General features: G+C 38.6%; 1 protein-coding gene across 1 annotated transcript in view; it reads left to right on the top strand.

Moving 5' to 3' along the window:
• Positions 1–587: 587 nt before the first annotated feature.
• The window catches only part of CNTN1 (contactin 1), a 232,191-nt gene continuing 211,594 nt past the window's right edge, over positions 588–21,184 (top strand). Inside the window, exon 1 of the mRNA XM_051795425.1 lies at positions 588–745. The gene's annotated coding sequence lies outside the window, so the exon portion shown is untranslated. The remainder of the gene's footprint in view (positions 746–21,184) is intronic.

Below are 21,184 nucleotides of genomic sequence, written 5' to 3'. Positions count from 1 at the left end.
CTGTCTGTGTGCCTGTGCTTGTGTGTGTCTGTGTGACTGTGTGTCTGCGTGACTGTGACTGTCTGTGTGCTTGTGCCGGTGTGAGAGCGGCAGCCGGTGCCGCACACGCTCCCTGGACAGCGCGGGGTGCTGTTCCACCTGCAGCCATGTGGCACAGCCAGCGGGACGGGCGCGGACGGAGGGATGCTGAGGCCCCGCGCCCCCGGCCCTGCTCACCTTCGCCCCTCCCGCTCTGCGGCGGCGCTTCTCAGCCCGCTCCTCCGCCCACCGCTGCCACCACTGCCGGCCGGTGCGCGCCTCCGCCCCACGACTCTCCTGACTCTCGTTTCACCACACTCCTCCCGCTCTTCAGGAACAGGGGAGAGCAGCCTCTATCCCCGCTCCCTCCCTCGCTGCCGCCTCACCTCTCCCCTCTCTCCCTCACCGCCGCGCTCGGGCACGCGCGCTCCCGCTCGCTCGCGCACGAGTGACATCACCCCCGTCCAATCAGCCGCCGCCGCTCCCCGCACCCCGCTCGGCCCCGCTCGGCCCCGGCGGCCCCGCGCGCGGCCGGGGCGGGGGCGCGCGGGCGGCTGTCAGCCCAGCCCAGCCCAGCCCAGCCGGGCAAGGACGCGCCGAGCCGAGCGGAGCCAGCCGCGCCGAGCCGAGCCGCCGGGCCGGGCCGGGCAGGCGAGGGCTCTCCGAGCCGTCCCCGGTGCGCAGCGGAGGCGGGGTGATAGCCCGGCCGTGCGGCGGCACTGCGCAGGTAGGGCACGGCTCACTCGGCTGCGGGCGCGGCGATGTCGCCCCCCGCCCGCGCTGCGCAGCGGGGTCCGCGTTAGAGCCGGAGGGACGGGGCAGCGCAGCCCGCGGCACCGCGCGGTCCCGGGGAGGGGGCAGCGCCCCGGTGGGTTCCCCAGCTGCGGGCAGTCGCAACTTTAGCCGTGCGGGCGGCGGGGCCCGGGGAGCTGGGGCAGGTGCGGAGCGCAAGGGTACCGCGGGCGGTACCGGGGCCCGGCTCCTGTGCGGCGGCGGGGCGGCGGCCCGGCACGGGTGGTCGCTGGGCACGGCAGCGCTCGGCTCCCGGGCTGCCGAAAGCGGGGCCGCCAGCCCCGGTTAACCCCCGGCGGGTGCCGTCGTCCTGATCGTGGGCTGGCGGGGGGCCGGGATGCTGCCGCAGGGAAAGCCTCGTGCGCCGTTTCCTCTCCGGTTCCTACAGCGCACGTATGGTTTTTGGCTGCGTGTAGAAAAACGCGTCCGTATCTCGGTCTTGCAGAGCGTCATTTCAGCACCGCGGTCTGTGCCGGAGCAGCCGCAGCCTCGCGCCGTCCGCTGACTTGTTTGCGTTTGGATGTGTTTAGTGGAGACCGGCTAAAAAGGTGTTGGGTTTTTTTCATTGCACCTTCTTGCAGTAAAAATATTAGTGTTTCACGCTATTTCCCCCTTGTAAAATGGTAATTATGCCGTTTTTCAGTGTCGCTTTTTCGTAAATGTCAGCAATTCAGACAGACTGTCATAACACCTGCTGGTGAGGGCAGAGATGCCATTGCTTGAGCTCCGCTAAAGGCACCTGGAGGCGCTGAGCCTGTCCGAGGTGCAGCGCCTGAGCCGCACCCGAATGAGGGGCTCTTTAGGAATTGCATCTACTCTATGAAGCGCTGTTTAATTCTGCTTATAAAACCTGCCAGAGATTATCTATGCAGTTAATCAACTATGCTCCATTTAGTAATGAAAGTAAACTATGACCTCTGAGCTGCGAATGTTTTCAAATGTTATATCCTAGCATACTTATATAACAATATTATAATGTAGTTATATTAAAGCACATAAAATATTTAAAGGTTTCTTAGCAGTTTAAAAATAAACCGTTACGTAATTACTGGTCTGTACAACTTAGACAAAAACATGCCTTAAAAATGCAGCCCCCTTTGCAGAGGTGACTCTATCAAAGAAGGTGTTAACAAATATACTTTATTTAGTGTCATTCTTTTGTATAAAATTACTTGTAAACCAGAAAAATAACAAACACAGGGCTTGAATTGCATAAGAACAGGGAAAAGCTCTCTGAAAGCACCTGAAGTTATAAAAATTCTCAGTTTTTCTCTTATAGGATTAGTATCTTTTAAGTGTCCTTTTTGCACTGCACATACTGTAAAAATCCTTTTGAAAGGATGATCTTCGGCCCATATTGTATAGGTAATAATACTCAACCACAATTTCTTTAGTAAGAACTTTCCTTAATTTTTCCAGAAACTGTTGGTAGTATGAACCTTTTGTTTGGTTGTTCACATTCAAATGTGTGCCATCACCATCAGTTTGTTAGTTTTTGTAGTTGGCATGATAACAAAATATACTTTTTCCGTCCCTAAATTTTGCAAAAAGTAAAAATAACCTAAGCAAAGCACTTCTGTCCTTGTCCATGTTTGTATTATCCACAATGCTATTCAAAACCAACAAGAGATTTCCAGTTTTACTTCTAACAGATACTAAAAAGTAATGCAACCTCAGCATAGCTTCACAAGTAATGCAAGAACCTACTTGATTTCATAGAATCTTAAACTGAGTGTCTTAAACATCTGTAGAAGAAATCCCACATTATTAAGGTTATGGAACAAAGAGATTTCAAGTGCCTTTTTGAGCATGTCCTTCTGATACAGTTTTAACTACATGATTGCATACTATCTTTTTTTTTCCTACAGGAACCCTTTTCTCATTCACTGCATGGGATAGATGGAGCTCACTTAACACAATTCAGTATTTTTCATTGATTGTTGTGTGAGCCCATGATTTATTTATTCCATGTTACTCGACTCTGCTTTGAAGACAGAACTGATAACATCTGTATGGGCTTTGCTAAAGTGCTTATCATTATGTGATCAAAATGCATCACAAAGAATTATTAGTTTATCAAAATCTACCTAAGATGAGACAAGGCTTTTACAGATGGTGAACAGAGGCACAGAGAGGGTTAGGTGAAAAGTATTTACTCATTTTTGGTGTCCAATTTGAAATATCTACAATTCTTATAAATATTTTTGCTCAAGTTATACCTGCTGTTGTTTTTTGTAGCAGTCCTGGGTGCTCCACATATCTGAGAGTGGATGGGGAAAAAGAGGAATTCGCAGTTAATAACAAACTATGGAAATTTTGGGTTAAGTGGTGTGCTTGTATGAGAGTAAGAGGGAGGAATGGGGAGAACTACAGAAGGGAGGACTTTAGCCATTAAAGCCTTTGTGGCATATTACAGAGCCCCCATCTCTTTTTCTTTCTGCAAGCCCTCCCTCAGTCAGTACACATATTCCTGTTCTTCAGTAGATAAGACAAGAGTCCTACCTGCATTAGGTTCTGTATCATCTTCATGTGCCTACATGTCCCCTATACTTTCTTAAAATATAGAAGATTAAATAACCCCCAACAAACAAAACCCCAAGAAAACGCAGAAGTTAAATTTTCAAAGTAAATTCCTTTTTGTCTTACTGCATTGGACCTACGGTGGTTATCAAGAGGATTGGAAAAGTTGAATCCTTTGTTAAAGCTCTTGAACTTTCACCATTATGACTGATAGCATTAAGAGAGTGCAGTCCCTTTCATGTACAACAGTGGTAAAGCAGAACAGCATAACTTGTAGTGCATTTGCTCAGGTAGTGGAAAAGTAGTTGCAGACTGTAGTCCTTTCTGTTCTAGGATTTAGAGAATGTATCGTGGTGGATGAGGGATGTTGTGACAGTCTTGTGCAAGCACAGTCCTTTTCACATCACTGTTTCTATGGATCCTAGTGACAGTCTCCTATTCATCCTGTAGCCAGTCTCAATCTTAATTTTTCAAGTGTTCCTGGTATTGACCATTCCAAATTTCAGTTTCTTGTCTCAGTCAGTCCTGTCTCTCCTTGCTTTTTGCCTGTCAGCATTTCTTCCACTTATTTTTCTTTATTCCTTGGAGCTTCCTCCTGTTAATTTGCCACATCAGTCCATTCTCCAGTCACTTCTTCTGTGCTTTTATTTTTGGCATTTTTTTAAAGTAAAAGACCCTTGCTGAAAGAAATAAAAAAACCCTGTTGTGTTTTTCCTCCATTGTTCCTTTTAAAAATTGAACTCTTGAAGATATTTTTCAATGTGACATGTAGTTTCTTTATATGCACTGGCAGAAAGCAAGGACAGACAGGACACTTTGTCCAAGTTCTAGATAGTTGTAAACATTAGAAATATTGAGCAACCTAAGTAGTCCTAATTATGAAGAGAAATCAGCAATCCTGACTGTAGCATGTACTGTATTTTTGCATAGCTAAGTTTAATGGGTTTCTGTGCTGGCAAATTAAATATATGATGATTTGGGTTTTGTTTGGATTCATCCTGAGAACACAGCTGCGATGGGCAGGGCATGTCTCAAGGATGAAGGACCACCACCTCCCTAAGATCTTGCTTTATGGTGAACTTGCCACTGGCTGCCGCATGAGAGGAGCCCCGAAGAAAAGATACAAGGACGCCCTGAAACAACATCTCAGCCTTGGCCATATTGATCAACATAACTGGTCTACTCTGGCCTCCAATCGGGAGGCCTGGAGACACACCATCTATAACGCAGCTGTCTCCTTTGAGAACACACGCAGGATCCCTCTCGAGGAGAAAAGGCAACGCAGAAAGAACCGTGTATTGCAGAATGCACCATCTAAGGAGTCTTTCTGCTGTGCCTTTTGCAATCGGATATGTCTGTCACATATTGGCCTCATAAGCCACCAGCGTGCCTGTAGCAAATGTGGATAGAGCCTTCCCAAGTCTTCGTTCGCGAAGCCTAGCCATGATGATAAGGATTCATCCTGAGTTTTTCATTTTATGTTAAAGTTTTGTTATAGCTACTTTAGAGAAATATTTACAAGACTATGTAAGTCTCTCACTGAATTGAGACCTGGATAAAACTGGTGGAGTTACCACTACACCATAGTCATCCTTCCTAAATCTTCGTTTGTGAAGCCTAGCCAGGGTGATGATAGTATTTTGTTTACGCAAGATAGTCTTTTTGATGTGATAGAATAGTATTTGCAATAACTTAGTAGCTCTCATGTCTGAAATGAGGGGCATGGTTGAGCTATGGTTTGCACTACAGACTGAAAATTTAATGTGAGACAGTATGTTAAAATAAAGAAATATATGTGTTTGACAAGTTCTTTGTATTTATATAATACTTTTATAATTGACACATAGTGGCCAGATTATACATTGTTACCGTGCAAACAAGTTATCTTGGACATAGATCACGATTTAGTCATGAGATGAGTGATCTTTTTATAGCTTTATTGGAAACTTCCTGCTTTACCACAGACGATTTAATTTTCTCCACTTTAGCAGGAGTTGAACACAAGCATAACTGTAAGTTGCTGTTGATTCCTGGTCAAGCCAGTATTCAAAGTTGTTATGCATGAACTTAAATTTACTGCTGTATTAGTTTCTGCATGAAATTTGTTTTCTTTTCCATAAAATATGAGTAATGGACTTCAGCTTAATGAGTGCTAAATTTAATTTGTTTGTAAAAATTAAGGAAAGGTGTTTATATGTTCAGTTGAGCATTGGAACGGGTTACTCAGGGAAGTTGTGCAGTTTCTCTCCTTGAAAGTTTTAAAGACAAATAGATAAAGCCTTCAGAAACCAGATTAAACGTCTTCACTGACGCTGCTTTGAGCAGGAGGTTGGGCTGGAAGTCTCTTGACGTCCCTTACAATATGAATTATCCTGTGACATTTGGACATCCCTTATGGCCTGAAACATCCTCTGACATTATTCTGGCATTCTCTGAGGGGGAAACACCAATATACATTCCGAACAGTACTTCCTGAAAGGGGGAGGATGGCTGTGCCAGCAGACAAAATATTCAATGCGTGAATGAAATATTTGATGTTACAGACTGAATTCCCTTTATAGTTTACATTGGTGATTGTATTTAAATGCACTGCTAGATTTTCTGTGTTCATTAGGTAGGCTTGATGTTATATTATAGGTCTGTTTTAAGGGAGATAAGTAGCTAAGGGAGATTCAGTAGCTTGGTCTGTTAACCTTGGTATGTTGTAGCAAGTCGTAGTACTTAATCTTCTGTTTCATTGGAAGAAAGGATCCCTTTTATTAATACAGCTGTTTTATATTAAGAAACTTGTATTTTTAATACAAAATCTCATACTCTTAATCTGAATGTAAATATTTAAAACAAACACTGAATGATGCTATGTGGAACAAGCTGTTTATGTTGTATCAGTGTTGTTCTTGTTTAAGGTGCTAATCTTTCTGGGAATGATCAGTGCTTGCTGAATGAGGGAGATAACTAATTACCTTGTCTTAAGCAGAGGGATGGGACAATAGAAAACGGGTTCTAACATATCAGCTGCAAGGAGATGGGAAATTTTGGATTCACCATAACTGGGATAGAAGTCCATTTTAAACTTCTGTGTTCTGTAAAACCAATGAGTTTTTGGAGTTCCTGCCTACAATTCAAGTAATATGTGATACAGTGATGAAAATGTAATTTCTTGAAAGCTGTCTTGATTTTTTGTATATCATAAATTCACCTTTCACATATAGCTTTGTTTTTCACAAGGTTTGTTCTTCAGGCTTTTTATGTTCTAGACTAATCACAGTTTAGGAGAAATAAACCAATTTATCTTATTTCTTCTGTGACAAAAGAGAAACAGCCACATACCATAAATATTTCCAAATGGAAACTTCCTTCTAGGTAACTGTATTTTCAACTAGAATGTGTCCTTTGCCAAGTATTATTAGCAAACTTGTAAAAGTGCCTGCTAGGATAACTTACCTGTTGATAAGGCTTGGTGTTTCTGGAAGTGTGAAGACTCACTGCTGTGAACACTACTGCTGCTGCTAGTAGTACTTTCAGATAAAGCATTTTTTCACTAGGAACATTTTTGACCAAAGCAAAAAGAAAATAAGATAAATGAGAAAGAGCAGCTAGAAATACATACTTTTTGTTTTCTAAATTTCTTCTTCTGAAGAATAAGGCCATCTCTCTTTTGTAGTATTGCCAAAAGCCCAGCTCCCCTTTCATCAGCAGTCTACAGTTTACTTCTTTTATAAAAATGAACTTTGGAATATTGAACAGTTTCCACTTCAGATTTTCATTATAAAGGAGCTCCAAGGGACACCAGATCTGTTGAAGGAGATCTTGGGAAGCCAGGCATTCTGAAACGCTCTTTTTTCCCCCCTTGTTGTTCTTCTTGTTGTCCCTCCGTGAACTCAGTCTTTGCTCTGAATTTTTATTTACCTTTTCTCTCTGATTTTTTGTGACCTTTCAATAATTCAAAAAAACTTTAATATATTTTGAAAAAGTACCCAATTCTGCCACCTAAACTAAGTGTAGCCGTGATATCCCTGGAAAACACATAAACAGGTCATCGCAATGGCAAAAATTAGTCTACAACTTGACTGTAATAGGTTGTTTTTAAAAGTCACAAAGATGAAAAACTACTGTGAAAGTTCAGCATTAACTAATCTTTAAATATTATGTATAATTTTTGTTTTGATTGCTTTAATTTCTTTCTTTTTATATAACACATAAGAACTCTGCCAGCTATTATAAAACAAGCAAATAAAACCCAAACAAAACAACTAAAGGATAACTACTGGAACAGTGCCAATGCTGACTTCCATTCTAAACAACTGGGGTGATAGTTATACTTTGTTTAAACGTCTTCCATGTCAGTTTTGCATTAAGTATTATCAGATGGATACTTTGGTTATGGGTTCTAGTTTTAGATTTATGTTTGTTTTTTTTTATTTTAGTCACTGTAGGAGAAAAAGTTTATCCTCAGAGTTATGAAGGGAATGCTGAATAAGATCCTAATTTCTTTGGCTCATCGTAATAGTTCACTGCCTCTTTCATTTCTTGGTGTTGATCTGCCTCATCCAAAAGTAGGTTTTTGCAAAATTTACTGATGCATTAAATTACAGGAGGTGGTGAATAATTCCTATCACAACCAATTTAACTCATAATTCTTGTCTTTCTATAAAGAGTTTATCTGTGTAAGCATAGCACTAGCAGTTTAGATGAAGAATTAATTTCCTTTTAAATAGCTGATATTTACAAAATAAGAATCTGGAAAGCATCAGCAAAACCTAATTAAAATAATTTTTAAAATTACTTCATGGAAAAAATACTTAAGTATCTTATCTGACATATTGACCTTATCCAGTCTCTATTACATTAACTTATATTTGTGTACTCAAACATAGCTGTATACAGGGTCTTTCCCCCCATGCACTCCCGTTTGAAGATAGTGAACTGAAGAAGAAAGTTATCTCTATTAAAAATACTCCAAAAATAATAAAAGGTAAGAGAGGCGGATAATCTCCAGTAGGGTGATTTTGAAAAAAAATGAGTTTAGAAATTACTGATTGCATTGTTAAAATGTCAGTGTAAAAACTACTTTGAGTTATTTGCGTTGTATTACTGAAATTAACAAGAAAAAAGTGTACTTACTTGGTAGTGGATGCTTTTTATTCCTGGGGATTTTCTGCCAATATGTGCAAAAAATGAGTCATTACTGGGGGAATTTTCTTGAACTGAAATATTTCTCCCCATTTCTTCTTGGAAAAATCATTTTGAGTATGAATCAGGAGCAAGACCAATGTAAACTATCCCTCTGGGATAGTGGAGTGGATAATTGTTTTAAAAATATTAAATAGCTTTTTGTTTTTAATGTGATGTTGATCTATGTTTTATCAGCGAAGAACACTTGAGATAACTAAAGGGTTTTGAGTGAAAAAGACTTGATTGTGTTTTCATTACCAACAAGTTGTAGGTTCAGTTATTGTTAGGCTGTGTGATTACAAAATAGGAGTTTGGGGCATGGAGGAAAGTGGTATGCTGAGAAGAAGGGTTAATTTGCATTTAGCTGTATAGGTGGAACACAGGAAAAGGTAAATCTGACTAAACTAAGTATTTGTTGTTGTGGAAGTGGGAGATTTTAATCTGCTGCTCAGAATGGCAGAGTCCTACAGAAATTTAAAGGCATAAAGAAAGTTTTGTGGTTAAAACAGCCCTAGGTTTGTAATAAAGCACAGCTGTTCCCACTTCCTCTCACATTCTTTTTTTGTAATACATTCTATGGGTTCTCTACAGACTAGCTGACCCAGTCTTAAATGTGGCTGAACCATGAAACCTGTTTTGTCTCATTTCTATGAGATCTTGCTTGAAGCGTTCAAAAGATATAAAGACTTTTTTTCCTTCAGAGTGGTTAACTCCAGTCCAATGTGATGTTTGTATCTGAAGTTACAGCAGCTTCATGTAATTCAGACCTTGTCTATGCAGGTACTGAAAGGAAGCACAGAGGTTTGGGAGTTTATTTTATTTTATTTATTTTTTACTAGGACAACTCTGAAATAACTATACCTATTATTATTATATTACCATATACTTACATATTACCTCAGTTTTATTTACATTCACGTAGCAGGCTTCTGTGACCTACTGAATATTTTTAGCTAATCTACCCTGGCAGTGCTGCTACCATAGTATTTAAACTGACAGTGATTACATAAAGCCTGCAAATAGGCACTAAGGTTTCCCATATGTATGTTGGGATTTTTTTTTTTAGTTTTTAAAAAACAACAATCAAAACCAGCAAACATCAAGCACACCGGTACTGGTGTGACAAGAAAAGAAGGGAGAGAGTGGAAGGAATATATGTGCCTTTTTGGCCACTGTCAAAGGAATTATAATATACCACATAAACCAATGAAAACAGGTCAGAATTTACTGCTGTGTTGTTATTTTAATACTACCAAAGCACCTACATATTTTATGTAACAAAACTAATCAGCTTTCAGATATTCTTTGCAGACCAACTTGAAGAAGAACCAGTGGATTAATATAAGCACAGTAAAGGATATAGAGCATCTTGAAATGTAATTTTTATTTCATCAGTTTAGCACCTGTCTCTAGAGTCCCTTGCTCAGGTTAGCACTCTTGTAGGTAGAACTATTTTGATACTTGTTTGTGACTGAACTAAAGCACTCCAAACATACAGGATATTCTTGGCCTATTTTTCAAGGGTTTTCATGAATAATGAGATATTAGTCTTTTTTATAGATACCAAATCCCTTTATAAATATTTCCAAATAAAGGTAATCTTTCTTATTTGGCATATTATACATATTTTTGCATGCTTTTGTGATTTAACTATGTATAATTGGACCATTTTGAGGGAGGAGTTGTATTCTACCAATTAATTTATATTTCAATATATGGGGAGGTGGGGGCACTTACAATGTTGAGCTTTAAAGTTGCAAAGTTTTGCCTTATTGCATGTAGATAAGTAGAAGCATCTGTATTCAAGTTTTTCAGTCAGTCAGATCAAGGAGGCTGCTTTAGAAGACAGCTGAAAGCAATGAAGGAATCCTTCACAGGTTTAAAGTCATTATCCAGAATTTTAGGTTTAAATGTTTAATCAGTGCAGTATGATATGAAAGCAGAAATATTTGTTGCAGACTTTTAGAAATATTCTCTCAGGGTTTTACAAACAGTTGCAAGTAGTGTTTTGGTTAGATTTTTTTTTTTTTTTAATTCTGACTGCAGAAGTGAATAAAAACATTACTGTGTCTCTTTTTTCTCTGTTGGTCTAGTGACAGTTGGCAGGTGCTGGCTTCCAGTAAGTGAGAGTTTTTAAGTTGCACAGCTTGGTAATTGGCATAGAAATTTAGTAAGAAAATTGCCTCCTTCTCTTATGCTACAATACAGGCTTTCTAAGACAAGTTATTTTTCTCTTCCAGAGAAAATCAGCCATTATTAAATTTTCTCAAAGAAAGAGTGCATACATGTAGGCAGCATGAGGAAGAAGTACTTGTCCTCCAAAGGGCTTGTGTCACTAAAAGCCGACAGCTCAGTCTCACCTATATTTTTGAAAACCAGTGTAAGAATGGAAGTTGAAGTGGGTGCCAGTTGGGAAAAACTTTAGGGATACCTCTGTGAAATGAGTGGCAAAAGATAATACTGTACAAGGAAAATAGTTGTCAATCTGCATTTACGCAGAGAATGGCTTCTTTTCCCCCCTCATTAAAAATAACATTTCTATAGTGTGCATATGAAAATATGATTCTTTACTCCTTCATTTTTCTTTTCTTTTGCTTCTTTGGTTATTTAGTTTGTTTGTTTATTTGCTTTTGGTTTGGTTGTTTTTTTTAATGGAGCAAAGTGCAGTGAAGGGTGAGTTGTTTTGTGAGATATTACTGCTGAAAGACACTTAAAAGTGTATTTCGCTTTTAACAGTTTTTGAAGATTGTTTCAATGTGTGTGGGTACAAATCATAGTGCACGTAAAGCAAGAATTACAGAATTCACAGAAATCTGTCATTCTGTGAGACTTGTGGAGTCCCTTCATGCATCAGATACAAGATCTGATCATGTCTTATAGTTTGTAGTATCTTTTCTTCTTAATAAAAGCCTAAAACACCATTTATTTGAGTATATTGTTGAAGACAAATTGTATAAAGAACAAGACCACATGTTGAAAAAAATACATTATTCTGCAGGGTAGGGTATGTCAGGGTGAGCAGGAGATTGATCCTGATCTCTTTTAGAGCATCTAAACATGTTTTTAAATTCTCTTTTCCGTGATAGGGGAGTGAGTCAGAGAAAGGTATTCCAATGAAAATGTATTAGAATCACTTTTATTAATTAATCTTTTATTATGGATAGAATAAGACTGTTATTAAAAGCAGATAACTATTTGCATGGTATATTTGCTTATTTCCTCCCCCTGTTCTCACCCCCACAGGCACACGCTATCACACAGACACTGCAACACACACGTCACTCCCAGTCCAGCCCAGCTGTTCACTCACCAGGGAGCTGCACTGGTGTGAGAGTGGCCTCTGGGCAGGTGTGCAGAGAGTCCCTCACAGGTCCCAGGCTTCCTCAGCAGCACATGCAGAGCTGGTGTCTCTGCACAGCTGCCACTGGCACCTTGGATATGGACTGAGCTGCACAGCCCCCTCGCTGGCACTGGCATGGCCTGGTGGCCTTACACATGCTCAGCATGCTCTGAGTCTTTCATTCTTGAAGATACAGCAGGACAACAAATTTCCATACCTTGTTAGTCTTTGACAGACTTTTACACCTTCTCAGCACATACGTTTCTCTTTTTAGTTTGCTCTTTTCTCCTGCCTGTCACTTGTCCGCACTTACAGCTTCCATTTACAGAAACTTCCAGCAATACGGCTTTTATGACAACACAAGTCTTGTACTGGTACTTTATCCTGAAACTGCAGTGGGATATCACTGACCTGTGAAACACTTTTCTCAACTTTCTTTCTGTCTTTTATATTTGGAATTTAACTGTAATCAGTTTGAATTTTGAAATTTCTTTTCATATGCTGATTTACTTCTATGGAGGTTTTGTTATTGTTCCAACTGAGTGCAAGTTCAGTTCCATTTTCCAATTCTTATAAAAATAGTAACAAAAATGATAATTTTATCCAACTTTTGTTATGTAATTCCAGTGCAAATGTATTTATTATAACTAAGTGAACTATATCTGCAGAAGTAGTCTTTATTTCAAGATTGTCCTTCCCCTTTCTCAATCCCAAATATTATTTTTTACCTTTTACCAGAGTTCCATAATTAAAATTTCTGCCGTAGAAGCTCGTTTTACAATGAAAGTTTCCAGTTGATGTTGAAAATAGAGAGAAGTTAGATCTAGTGGTTTCCTATAACTTTAAGGTATGTTGCTCCCTCTGCAGGTTTTGTGATTCCAAAAAGAAAACTTTATGGATTTCCACTGTGATTAGCTGGTTATTAGGTCCGACACTTAATCACAAGTGTGTAAGTGTGCATTGGGAATAATTTAGCTGGGGAGTGGCACTGACATAAAACTGTTTTTAATGAGCTTTATCTGCAGACAACTTTGAAGATGAGAAGTAATTTACATAACATTTTATTTTGTCCACAAAGAGTTTATTAATTCAGCTTTTTAGCTGCTGTCATTGGACATCTTTCCAAGTACTATTTGTTCACTGCAAGTAAGATGAAAAGATCTGACCTGTAAATGTGAAGAGCGCTACAATTGCTATTCTGTCAATGCTATTCAATATTTTTCTATCAAATACTTTTACTACCTAAAGTTATTTCCATATATTATATTTCTACATGCCTGAACAATATTTGAACCCTCTCCTAATGGGATTCCCTTTATAACCTACTGACGTAGTTGCTTGGAGGTCACTCCAGGTATCTTTGTAGATTCTTAAGCACTATATATAATGTTGGCATTATACAGAAATTGTTGCCAAATACCTCTGAAATTGTTGGGTTAACAGAACCCTCTAACACTGCATTTTTAGTGATAGAAAGCAAGGCATTACTTTATTCACAGCTCTGGGGTGCGTCTTTGGGCAACAAAATCTCAACCTCCACACAGATGCAGATTCTAAGCTTTTTTACCTATTTATTCATTTTTAACAAATTAATGTTCATTGATTCTAAATTACATAATTTTCTTTCATTAATTAATATTCTATCTTCTATTGGTCATGGATTTCTCTCTTTCTATGCTAATTAGTCTGTATTTTTAGTCTTTTTAGTATCTTTTTCCTCTGGTAGGGACTTTCTAACTCATTACTGAGTCTTTTTTAGCAGTTTCTTTATCTTCTGTTTTCTGCAAAATGTCTTTGTGGTCCGTAAATTCTGTATTCCAGATGTCCAACTTCAACAATAAATCTTTCTCTCTCAGACTTTGTTTATTGATGCATATCAAGGTTAGCTTAACAAAGTTTACGGTTTCATTACTTTTTCCAAACTCTGTTCTCACAATGGCAGCTTACGTTAAATTCTGCTGAATGCTAGCTAGAAGTGATGTAAGACCTAACACACCACTTACGATTAATTAAAACAACTAACTGAAAGGTTAATTAAAACCATTAAAAAATTAGAAAAGTTATAAAATTTCCAGCAAACTTGTAATATCCCATCAGATGATCTCTGAGTTTTCTCCTGTAGTACTCTATTACTTTCCTTGGATAGATATGTAGAACAAGGATGAAATCATTTATCATTCTGCAAAAGCCATTTCACTGTCTCTATGTTGATTTGTCTGCAAATGGAATGACTGTATTTGAAGAAGAATTTTTTAAATACTGCTTATGATCTAATATTTTTCATTTCTGAGGCTTCCTAAAGGCATCTCAAATACTTAAGAATGCAGGTAAATTTAGGTTCTGCTTTTCACCTCTGAAAAAAACTGAATTTCTTGTCAGTTGGCGGTAGACATCAAGCTAGTTGGATTTACCACTTTAGAAGACAGGTATGTTATGCCTCTGCTTTTTGGTGTCTGTGGGTGCTTAGTACTTTATATATCCTTTTGATATAGACTAAAACATAGAGTGATGTTTTAATTTAATTTCAAGATTCTTAATTACCTGAACATTTCATTTGGCTCTGATACGTACCTTCGAGCATATTGGCTGCGGATTGTTCGCTTGATGGCTTCCCTGTATGGGGTTGTCAATTCATGTGATGAATAGCTCAGTAATTTTGGAGGCATTCCATACTTTGTAACTGTACAGTGAATTGGAATCCCATTAATTATTAATAAAAAAAATGTAGTTCAGGTTCTTTAGGATTCACTAAACTGTATTTTTAAATGGCATGTTTATAATTCCAAATCTAGTAATAATTTTTTAAGAACCAGCAAGTAAATTAGACAATTAGATTTAACGAAATTTAAATAAAAGCTGTATTCTCTCAGGAACTTAGTATCGGTGTCTGTCATATTTTGGGATTTATTTTTGTTCCGAATGATTATCCTAATGTAACTAAACGATTTGAATTTGTCACCACTGTTACCATAGACACCTTAAGAATAAATATTTGAATACCTGAGATTGTAGTAAATAAAAAAAAAATTACGTTTATGATTTTAGATCCATAGAATCATTGAGGTTGGAAAAGACCTTTAAGATCATCAAGTCCAACCATAAACCTAACCCAGCCAAGTCCACCACTGAACCATGTCCATAGGCGCCCCATCTACATACATTTTAAATATCTTCAGGGATGGTGGCACAATCGCTTCCCTGGGCAGCCTGTTCCAGTGCTTGACAACTCTTTTGGTGAAGACATATACCCAATGTAAACCTCCTAAATGAGACCACTTCCTCTTGTTCTATTGCTTGTTACATAGAAGAGACTTGACACCCACCTTGTTACGGGTAGTTAGGTAGTCCTCAGCAGTATGGTCTCCCCTCGGCCTCCTTTTCTCCAGGCTAAACATCCCCAGCTCCCTCAGACACTCCTCATAGGACTTCTGCTCCATATCCTTCCCCAGCTTTATTGCCCTTCTCTGGACACACTCCAGCACCTCAATGTCTTTCTTGCAGTGAGAAGCTCCAGAGTGAACACAGGATTCGAGGTGCAGCCTCACCAGTGCTGAGCACAGGGGGACAATCCCTGCCCTGGGCCTGCTGGCCACACTATTGCTGATACAGGCCACGATGCCATTGGTCTTCTTACTACTAAAGACTGAGGCAAAAAGGGCATTAAGTAATTCAGCCTTTTCCTCATTTGTCACTGTTTCTGCCCACATCCAGTAAAGGACAGAGAGTCTCCTTAACCCTCCTTTCGTTGCTGATGTATTTATAGAAACAGTAGGCTGCCAAAAGGCCATGTAAACAATGCTTAACTAAAGCTACTGTGATATTCAGGAAAAAATAAAACTCTTGTTATTTTGTGATAGCTGCTTTATATTTAACAGTTCTTGCTTTCCGAAATAGTTAAAATGAGGGATACCAGATAGTACCTGTGTTCCCCTAAACTATGTTGACTGATGTGTAAACATAATGCTGAATATATATTTGGGAGCAGGAAGGGAAGAGTTGTGTTGGTAGACTTAATTTTTGTATAGTTTTGCAGTATTTTTGAGCTTCAGTTGCTATAATGGAATTCTTCATTTTAGTGTAGTCATTCTGTTTTCTTCTCCATCTTTTCATATGAGCTATGAATTCCAAAGATTTTTGTCCTCATTTTGACCATAATAAAGATGCAGAAATTAAATTTATGGAGAGGTATAGTGCCATATTTTCAAATTGCATACTCAGATTATTTGTTCATTTAGAATAGAATTCAGTATGTTTTTTATAAATGAGTAGGGTTTGGGGTGGAAAAAGTAAAGCATTTTCAACGTTTCACTCCCTATTTCATGTCTCATTGAGTTAGCTTGAATATTAGTAGATCAAGGGAATGAATGATATCCCAGATGATTTCATCTGTTGTTTCCCACAGAGGCAGTATATTATATTTTGAAAAAAAAGCAGAGAGTAATTATATATATTTTTGGTAGATGAACTCTTGAAAAGTTTGAAGTTGTTTTCTCCAACTTTAAAAATAATCGCCTTAACTATATCTTGGGTTTATTAAATAGCAGTGGGTTAGGACAAGATTTCTAACACTCTTCTAGTGAACGATCAGTTATTCAGTGTAATACTTTATATAAGGAGAAGAAGGTAACAGAATAATTTTTGTGTCATCCTTCAAAAGACTATTTTTTCCCTTCCTTTGAGTGTTTATTTTTTTTTTTATTGTGATCAGACAAAACTATGCCAACCTCTTTTTCTCAAAATGTCAACCTCCTTGCAGTTTAATGTTTTTTCAGTATTTTAAAATGGAAGTACCTGATTGCACCTTTTAATTTGGAAGAGCTCAGAGTCCTTGGCTGGAACAAAAGAAACCACTTTCAGGAGAATCTGGAAGAACATGCTGACCCTACAAGTACTGTCTGAACAGTGCAAATCTCAATGGTCCTTTGACAGCAAGTTCCCTTGAAACTGTTTGGCAGTGTCATTTATCTCCTTTCAACTGCCTAGTTTAGCTCACAGACACACAGTCTCACCAGATAATCCTTAAAAGACAGTGCTTGTATTTGTTATCTTTCTGAGCAGAGTGTTCTATCTCCTGTGAAACCATTAGGTGCAGTTTTCTGGTCCTTGTATGAGTGATATACCAAGTAATGTCCTTATAGATGTTTGCATGGAGGATTGTTAGCATGCTATTTTTGTTGATGTATTGTATTTTAGATGTATTTTTTTCCCTTTTTTTTCCCCCAGTACTTCAAGTTGTTGAAAGGTGTAAGCACAGTCAAAAAATAGAACAAAGTTTGAAAAATTATCATAGATGCAAATGAGGAGGGAATCTATTGAATTTCATTGCCTGATGACAAGAAGGTCTATTTCAGTTTAAAGCAGTAAGTAATGCTGCAGGTTTGGGTTTGTGTTTTTTTTTTTTTTTTAGAATATTCGTTATGTTTAATTTTGAAGAAGTTTTATGTTCTGTTTTGGGATTTTGATAGCTGTTCAGACAAGAATATTCTCTATCGACACATTCAGACAGATGGTTGTCCTGTACAATATGTACAAGGATGTTCTTTTCTCAGGGACTGAATTTCAGCTTTGACTGTTAAGACTTGGGGATTATGTTCATTTTCCCTCTCTGATTCAGGCACTGATGTAGCCCCTGGAGAATAGTCTTCTGGTTATCACTAGAGGCAGTAAATAAAATCTGTAAGATGGAAGAAGTAGGTCATGGTTTATGTTCTGGTTTTCAGTTTATCACTAAATGGAGTAATAGAAAAGCCACTGCATATTGAAACCTCAAGGTATCGGCTATTGGTGCTGGTACTGTCATGAAGTGGAGTTTGACAGGTTAAATATTTGCATGATTGGATTTCATGAGAAAAGAGATGATGATTATGTTTCAACTTGAATTTGTGTATGATTCCAGTCAAATAGAAGTCAGGGTTGCCTTTGACTTTTTTTTCCCTTGTGTAGACATGGAATTGACTTTAGTTTATTTGTCTCTGAAGAATTTTCCTTTTAAAAAATATCGCCTTTTTAATGACTTGGTAAATTCTATGAAAAATACATTATAAATCACTTAAAAAACCTGAAACTTATTACAACTTAAGAGATCTCAGTTAGAGATCTCTTACAACAAACAAAAAACCTCTCCCAGAATGCTTAAATTATTTTTTTGGTACAAGTAAATTTGACTAAGCCATCTGAAAAACCAACAGTCTACAAGTCCTGAGGCACAAACCGTCTTCCATTGAATCAAAATGGATGCATAATAATGTTATTAAAATATTTTACTTAAATTTTAAATTCCTTTTAAGTATTTGTGTGGAAGATTTGGAAATTTATTCAACCTGTGTTTTAATAAAAGGGAAGGTAATAGGTTTGATCTTGTTTCAGTTCCTTAGAAATATATTCTGTTCTGTCTGAGAACTGAGAGTTTCTCAGTATTCTGCTTATTCCACTTATTTCTGAGTGTTCTGTTTACACACTAGTGTTCGTGGGTTCCTGTAGACCTTAGCAAGAAGTGCCATAAAATTTTAAAGTAAAACATTAATAAAAATTAGTTGACCGAAAAAAATAGTGAGTTATTCCCATCTTTGTCATAGTGATAGCTTAAAGTTTTATTTGGGAAGACAAAGGTGTAAGGAAAAGATTGTCAGAGGAGTATTTGTTGAATACGCTTTTCACATACTGAAGTTTTAGCTGTACAAAAGACAGTAATCACACATTTGCTCGTTTTAGATAAATATGAATGTATGTTATTAATGACTTTGAAATTTCAATCATTCCAGTTTTTATAATTTAGAACTCTTAAGTATTTTCATTTGTCATTCTCCATCTGTTGATGCAGGTAGCAGTCATCTCAGATAAACAGATGTATTTTCACCAATTATATTGTCAACTAGCAAGGAGAGAATTTACTAATATGTACTGGTTTTGCATGGCCAGGTTTTGATACTGGAGGGCTATAGGGGTGGCTGCTGTGAGAAGCTGCCAGAAGCTTCCCCCATGTCCAACAGAGCCAATGCCAGCCTTCAAGACAGACCTGCTGCTGGCTGTGGCCAAGCCCATCAGAGACTCTTCATTACCCTTCTCTGATTTGACTGGTAATAAATTAATCTGAATTCCCCAAGCTGAGTCTGTGTTTCCTGTGATGGTAATTGGTGAATGATCTCTCCACGTCCTTATCTCAACACAGCAAGCCTTTCCAGCTGAGGAGGGGATGGAGGTCGACGCACCACATTAACTAACAGTCACATCAGCTAATTTTCTGTCTGATCACCCAGAGTGATCTTAGAATCAAAAAAAATTTACAGAAGCTTGTTTGAGTGGAAAAAAATAAATTTTAGGATAAAAAAAAAAAAGACTTCTGCATACCTCTTATTCTGTGTTCCAGCATAGAGAGCAAGCAAACATCTGTTCTAAACCATAAGGGAATGGTGAAACAATGTTGGTTTGTATTCTTGTAGTTGGTTTTCTTTATTTGTTTACATTTTTTGGATGTGTGTATCTGAGTTATCACTTTATGCTTGTTATAAAAGTATTGTTTTGTCATACTTTTAAGCTAGAAGTTATGTCAGTTACTAGAAGTGATGTATTGCAGTATTAGTGTACTGATTACAGCACACTAATGGACAGAAATGTGTTATTTTTTATCACACATAAATGCAAGAGATTAAAATAGACATGCTTCCTGATGAAATTCTGAGCATGTCAGTGTGATAGCGTGCTTTGCTTGGAGCTGAACCTGCTGTTTTGAATAGTTGGAGAAAATGATCCCATAATAATATCACTTTCTTTTAAAATAAAATAATAAGATTATGGGTTAAAAACTCATGTTACTGACATTTTCCTCTTCAGTCTGAGAATAATTATGATTTGTAGTTACAATTTCTGTTTCATAATGAAAGCTGCTGATCTGCCTCAAAAAATGGAAGAGTGCAGACTCTTCAGTGGTTTGTTAAATGCTGCTCTGCCATATGCAACTGTAACAATTGGCTTTAATAAGTAGCCCTGTCTTCTGACCTTTATCTTGTAGAGTATCTGATGAACCAATTTTTTCATGTTTTCTTTGAGAAATATTTAACCTGAGATTCAGCCTGTCTTCTCTGATCTGCTGTAAGATATCAGTACATAGCTTGGACCTACCCCTTGCCCTGCTGGTAATTCACGCTCTGGGAGGCTATGAGAAAGCTTTCAGGAAATGGGATGAAGTCTCAGAAGTGTTTCAGGAGAGAGCACACCAGGGACTTTGTTTTTAAGGAAGATGCCCGTGGGATCTAAATTTTGCGACAGTAGAGCATAGGGCGTATTCCTGGGAAACTTCTAGGAACAGTTTGACTACTTCAATCTTACATGAAATGACAGTTTCTCATCATGGAAGTACAGTTCTCTAATACTTGTGGAAGTCTCAGCTCCTACAAAGGCACCAGAAGCATGTCTTTACAAAAATGGTTGTGTTTTGTTGGTTTTTTTAATACCCTATATGTGAATAGCATGCTGTTTGAGTCATTCCCAAGAATTGCCATGTAAACTATCATGGCTAGGCTTCGCGAACGAAGATTTGGGAAGGGCTCTACCCACGTTTGTTGCAAGCGCTTTGGTGGCTAAAAAGGCCAATATGAGATAGACATATCCGGTTGCAAAAGGCACAGCAGAAAGACTCCTTAGGTGGTATCTTCTACAGGACCCGATTCTTTCTGCATTGTCTTTTCTCCTCGAGAGTGATCCTGCGTGCATTCTCAAAAGCATCAGCAGCATTATAGATGGTGTGTCTCCAGACCTCCTGATTGGAGGCCAGAGTAGACCAGTGATGATGATCAATATGGCTGAGGCTGAGATGTTGTTTCAGGGAGTCCTTGTATCTTCTCTTTGGGGCTCCTCTCTTGCGGCAGCCAGTGGCAAATTCAACATAAAGCAAGATCTTAGGGAGGCGGTGGTCCTTCATTCTGGAGACGTGTCCTGCCCAGCACAGCTGTGTTCTCAGCAACATGGCCTCAATGCTTGTGACTGCTGCTTGTTCTAGAACAGATGTATTGGTCACATAATCTGACCAGTGGATGTTTAGGATTGTACGGAGGCAGCGTTGATGGAAGTGTTCTAGGAGATGCAGGTGGTGGGGGTAGGTGACCCATGATTCAGATCCATATAAGAGAGTAGACAGCACTATGGCTCTGTAAACACTGATCTTTGTACTTTTCTTCAGGTGCTTATTTCACCAAACTCTTTTATGAAGCTTTCCAAAGGCACTGTATGCCTTTGCTAACCTGTTGTCTATCTCTCTGTCAATCTTACCATCCGAGGAGATGAGGCTACCTAGGTAATTAAACTGCTGAACTGATTTGAGCTCTGATTCGCCAATGGTGATAT

Source organism: Manacus candei, unplaced genomic scaffold, assembly GCF_025592945.1.
Source record: "Manacus candei isolate 608988 ecotype Guabito, Panama unplaced genomic scaffold, ASM2559294v1 h1tg000043l, whole genome shotgun sequence".
Taxonomy (NCBI): Eukaryota; Metazoa; Chordata; class Aves; order Passeriformes; family Pipridae; genus Manacus; species Manacus candei.
This window is presented reverse-complemented; position numbering and strand designations above follow the sequence as displayed.